Below are 6,000 nucleotides of genomic sequence, written 5' to 3'. Positions count from 1 at the left end.
GGTGTTGGGGGGGGTTCTAATTTCATTCTTTTACATGTAGCTGTCCAGTTTTCCCAGCACCACTTATTGAAGAGACTGTCTTTTCTCCATTGGATATCTTTGCCTCCTTTGTCACAGATTAGTTGACCATAGGTGTGTGGGTTTATCTCTGGGCTTTCTATCTTGTTCCATTGATCTATGTTTCTGTTTTTGTTTCAGTACCATATTGTCTTGATTACTGTAGCTTTGTAGTATAGTCTGAAGTCAGGGAGTCTGATTCCTCCAGCTCTGTTTTTTTCCCTCAAGACTGCAAAAAGGACAGCTAAGGATAAATATACCTTATGAATATAGATGCAAAAATTCTTAACCAAGTATTAGAAAATAATATCCAGTAACATAAAAAAAGAATAATACATCATGACCAAATGAGATTTTTCAGAGATGCAAAGTTGGTTCAATATTTGGAAATACTCACATATTTTGAATATCACCATATTAACACAGAAAAGAGGAAAGCCATATGATCCCCTCTATACAGCTGGCAGATGGAGAGGAAAGTAAAAGTGGAGAGCTTCTGGGTTATGAGAGAGCCTTGCATTTCCCTCCTTGCAACATAAATTGTCAGAACTCAGATTTCCAAGTTAGGAATTCTTGATAAGCACTCACATTTAAAAAACAAAACCTTTTTCTTGTGAAATATCACACATAGACGTAAAAAAGTGTTCTTCTCCAAAATGTATAGCTCACACTGATTTATCACAAAGTGATAAATCATTTGTCACCATCACACAAGCCAAGAAATAGATATCAACAGCACCCCAGAAGCCTCTCTTATGCCCCTTCCCAAACACTGTCTTCTTCTTTCTCCTCAAAGGTAACCACTGTCCTGACTTCTAACACTATAGATTACTTTGGCTGTTTTTTCACTTTCTATAAATGGAATAATATGGTATGCATGCTTTGTGTCTGGCTTCTTTTGGTCAACATTATGTTTGTGAAATTCATCATTGCTGTTGCATGTAGATAGCTATGGTTTCATTACTTTTTATTTCTGTGTGGTGCTCCCTTTTGTGATTATACCACAATTTAATTATTCATTTTAATACTGATGAACATTGGATTTTTCAATACAAACTATAACAAATAATGCTGTATGAACATTTTAGTAGATGTCTCTTGGTGCACACATACAAACATTTTGTTGGATATATACTTAGAAGTGGAATTACTGGATTGTAGGGACTGCCTATGGTTCAGTTTTAGTAGATGGTATCAAGTTGTTTTACAAAATAGTTGAACTGATTTACTCCACTAGGGTTCTTATTGTTCCCATCTTTGCCAACACTTGACATTGTCAGTCTTTTTAATTATGGCCATTCTGGTGGGTATGTAATGGCATCTCACTATGGTTTAATTTGTATTTTCCTACTGAGTGGTGAGATTGACCAACTTTTATTTTTTGTATATTTATTGGTCATTTGAAAAGCCTCTTTTGTGAAATGACAGTTCCAAATCTTTTCCTATTTTTCTTTTGGATTGTTTGTCTTTTCTTTTTACCAGTTTGTTGGAGTTCTTTATATATTATTGATATAAGCCCTTTGAGAGTTGCATGTGTTACAAATTTATTTTTCCCACTGCATGGCTTGCCTTTTTAGTATCTTAACATTGTCTTTTTGATAACTTAGAAGACAACTAAGACTGTCTTTTAAAAAATTCACATGTGATCAAATGTATCAGTCTTTCCCTTTGTGATTAGTGCTTTTTAATGTCACTTAAGAAATTTTTTCCTAATTTGATAATGTGAAGATATTTTCTTATATTACCTTCTAGATCAGTGCAGTCCAATAACATGAAGCAAGTCACAATTTAAAATGTTCTAGTATCTAAAAGAGCAAAACCAAACAGATAAAATTTAAAAATGTTTTACTTGACCCAATATATTCAAATTATTATCAGTTCAACATTTCAATATAAACATTAAGGTATTTTATTGTTTCATACTAAGTGTTTAAAATCCAGTACAAGTGTTTAAAATCCACTTAATAACACATCTCAAGTGCTCAATAGCCAAGTATGACTACAGCAATTCTAAAAGATTTATGTTTTTACCTTTTCACTTTAGATCTAGGTTCTACTTGAAACTGATTTTTGAGTGTAGTGTGAAGTAGGAAACTAGCTTAGTTTTCTTTCCATAAGAGTATCCAGTTGACCCAGAATCAATTTATTGAATAGATAGTCCTAGCCCCACTTTTCTTCTGTGATACTTTTGTCTTAAATCAAGTGTTCATGTAGGTATGAATCTGTTTCTGGACTCTATTCTATGTCATTTGTCTATTTTTGTACCAGTACTACACTATATTAATTACTATAATTTTTATAATAGGTTATGATATCTCATACAGAAATTTTTCCTACCAGTTCTTGGCTATTCTTGGCCTTTTGCCTTCCCATATAAATTGCTTTTTGAGTTCCCTGAAAATATCTATTAGGATTTCGACTGGCATCTGAAGAGGATTGATAAGATTAGGATGAAGGCAAAATACAGACAGTAAGATAACCAGGATCTGCTCATGGCTGAAAACACCATCATGGAAAAGGACTCCTGCAAGGAACTGAGCTTACCTTCTAGCTGAATGTTGTTTGGCCATCATCTTGAATTCTTTAGGTCCACCAGGGAAGGCTTCTGGGAATCCACAGTTCTGGCAATTCTGAATTGTACCAGATCTGTCCCAGTAGTAGAGTAACGATCTCTCCAGAATGAGACTTGTGAATCAACAGGTCTGGTTGGGAGTGGCTGGAGTGTAGGTGAAGACCAGAGTTCAAGGAACTAAAAAGAAGGGCTAGGAGGGGGAATAGGGGCACAGATAAAGGAGTAATAGGAAAGGGAGCAGGATGAACAGGGTGGCAAGTAGATGGTATGGAAGGGACAGGGAAAGAGCTGGACATGGATGTCATTAAGGTAGGGTGGCAGGAAGGGATGACACTTCCTGTGGCAGGAGGGAAATGGGTAGGGCTGAAGTCTGAAAGAGGTGGATGGGGCTGGGGAGTAGGCTGAGGGCTAAAAGATTGAGGAGACAAGGGAGGAAGCTGCATTGGATAATGAGAACAAAAGGAACAGATAGAGGAGGTGGAAGCTGGGGTTGAGATGGGGAAATTAGAGGTAACTTCCCTGTCATTTTTTCAAATGGCATATGTCTTGTTAGTCATCTTGTGAAAATGAGAAACTGGCAGAAGCTCACACACTACCACTCGCATCTCCCCATGTTGGAATGCCCATTATGAAGCATACATACTCCTCCCTTTGGAGCCAATAAGAAGGCTCCACAAACCAGAGCAATGGTCCCAGTTTCTAGGTTGAAGAGTGGTTATGGGAAATGGCAAAGAGAAGAAATGGAGCTATAAGAGTAGTCCCTATTCCTTGGGATAACATGTAGTTTTTCCCCTCAGTAGGCAGAGATTGATCCAAGGGCTAGGATAGAGTTGGGGGTTGGGACCAAAGAGAATGGATCTGAAGCAGAAATGACCAAAGTGGGGAGAAGTCAGTGTCCCCATGTATTTAACTTACTACATTTTCCAAAGCCCTTTCACATCATTTATATCACTCCATGAAGATGAGGTAAACAGAGTGGGTGACAAAGTCAGGAAGTAGGGGGCATGCAAGAGGGAGCACAAAATGACACAGAGCACTGACAGTCAGCATGACCCCCTCCCATGTTTCTGGACAGAATCTTGTAGGGGTTCTTCAGAGCAGAACTTTACAATATAGCTTTCCTCCTGGTCCTTGTGATCCCTTCGTATTTTGCCTGACCCTTATATGGAAGAAGAAACACAAGGCCAAAGCTGATAGGATGACTGACCATTCCTGAGTGCCTAATGACTAGGTTTGGACTTTTCTGTTCACTACCTGAGACTCCTAACTCCACGTCAGATGATTTAGGAGGCTACTGCAACTCCCTTTTCCCTCTGTCTGATTTAGCAATTCTCTCTGCTTAGCATTCCTTGTTTCTTTGATTACCATCCAAATCATAATTCCCATTTGGTCTCCTATTCTCTCTTATAACATTATATTCTGATTATTCTCCCTTGACCCAATACCTTTGCCTCCCAGGTTTCACAAAACTTTTCCTTGTACTCTCTGGAAGTCTAGCTACATGACTGGAAAACTTCCCTATTCCTTAGATTGTTTCTTCATTGACTGTTCTTTGCATCTCTCAGCTTTAACCGTAACCTGGATTTCCCTTGAGGACATTGTTTCCCTGTATATCTCTCAAGTAGAGACTGTTCATTCTCTCAAACTCTAAGGTACTTCAGGGTGGGAATGGGGTGTATTCTCCTTGTTCCTTCTGACTCCTTCTAAACCATTATTCCTTCCAATTAGGAGAACCCTCATTCCTAAGAAGCTGGTGCTACCCACCACCATTTTCCTGGTATTGTCACCTTTAGATCTCCTGGATACACCCTTTTTCTATGAAAACTTTGTACTTGTCTCAACGTCTTAGTCTTGAGTCCATCATCCTGAGTGACTTCAGTGTCCATGTAGGTGACCCCATTCAATGCTCTGGCCTCTCTTTTCTTTGATTTCTTTATCACTAAAAAGTCCACCACTGATATTCTACTTCAGCCACCTATGGTCACACCTGGTCTTTTCCATTACTGAAAAATTGTCCCACTTGTTCAGACATTCTAGTCTCTGACCACTACTTCCTGTACTTATGGTGTAATCATTCCATTTCTCCCATTTCCCTGGGGACTCCAATTCACTGACTCTTACTTTCTTCTAATCTACCAACTCTGATTCCTCTGTTTTTATTTCTCTCCTTACCCACTTCAGAATCTATGATTCAAAATGTCAGTGACTTTATTACCCTATTTCTAATCTCTCTTGCCAGAATATCTTTTTATTGCATTTTCCTGAGTGGGGAACCCCTACCTGGACGATTCCAACTATTTGACTTCCCTGTGTTGCTGAATGCTGCTGGAAAAAAAAATCTCATACAACCTGAAATATTGGTACTAAATTAATAGTCTAATTTCAACTCTATGCTAAACAATATCCACAAAAACCAATACCTATGAGAATATTTATGTCAATACTGCTTAATAGAGTAAAAAAAATGGAAAACAACCTAAATACTTATAAATAACTATTTAAGTAAATTATGGTGCAGCCACACCATGGGATATGAAAAGGAAATATCCAGATGCAAAAAGTAAAGAGATGTAAGTACTTGAGGTGATATTATGGCAGCCTAGAATGAAGTGGGTGGTGGATTAGTGAATTTGAGTTTACCAGGGGCTTGGCTTTTGGTGCCTATCTAGATGGAGCTAAAAATCTATTCACATCACAGGGAAATGATAAGGTCTCTGACTGGGATCCTAGTTTTAAAAAGTTTCTCTTGAGATATTGAAATTCTGTGCCTACCTCTTGCCCTGGTTTTGAGTCCAAAATTTAAACTACATTATGTAGAAACCTATAGCCAGTAATTACATTAGTTGCAGGTCAATATTACCTCTGAGGTGTTAGAAAGATGCAAAGTTTATCACTCTGTAGGAACACTACCATAACTCAGGCCACAAAATTTCTCATAGGAAAATCCCTCTTAAGATGAATTCACAATCCAAAATTACAAGACACATGGGTAAGCAATTCATATGAATGATAGTCAGCAGATACAACAAAGAGAATATTTGTACATACTTCATAAAAATTTTATATAATTAAAGTCATATAATAAGGACTTGAAATTCCAAAAAAAAAGGAATAAGATACTAAAGAGTAGATGGCAGAAAAAAATTAAGAATGAATGATATGGTCATTGAAATAAAAAACTCAGTGGACAGGATAAACTTTAGTTTGGACAACAGTTTCTAATACCAGAATGAAAAATATGGTCATTGAAACAATAATAAGAAAACCTCAGTGAACAGGATAAACTTGAGATTAGATGCCATTGAAGAGAGAAAGAGGGGATAAATAAACAAGAGATAGAACAAAGAGATGAAAAGAAGTAAAACATATGT

This window comes from Balaenoptera borealis, assembly GCF_965194805.1.
Source record: "Balaenoptera borealis genome assembly, chromosome: 1".
Classification (NCBI taxonomy): Eukaryota; Metazoa; Chordata; class Mammalia; order Artiodactyla; family Balaenopteridae; genus Balaenoptera; species Balaenoptera borealis.
This window is presented reverse-complemented; position numbering follows the sequence as displayed.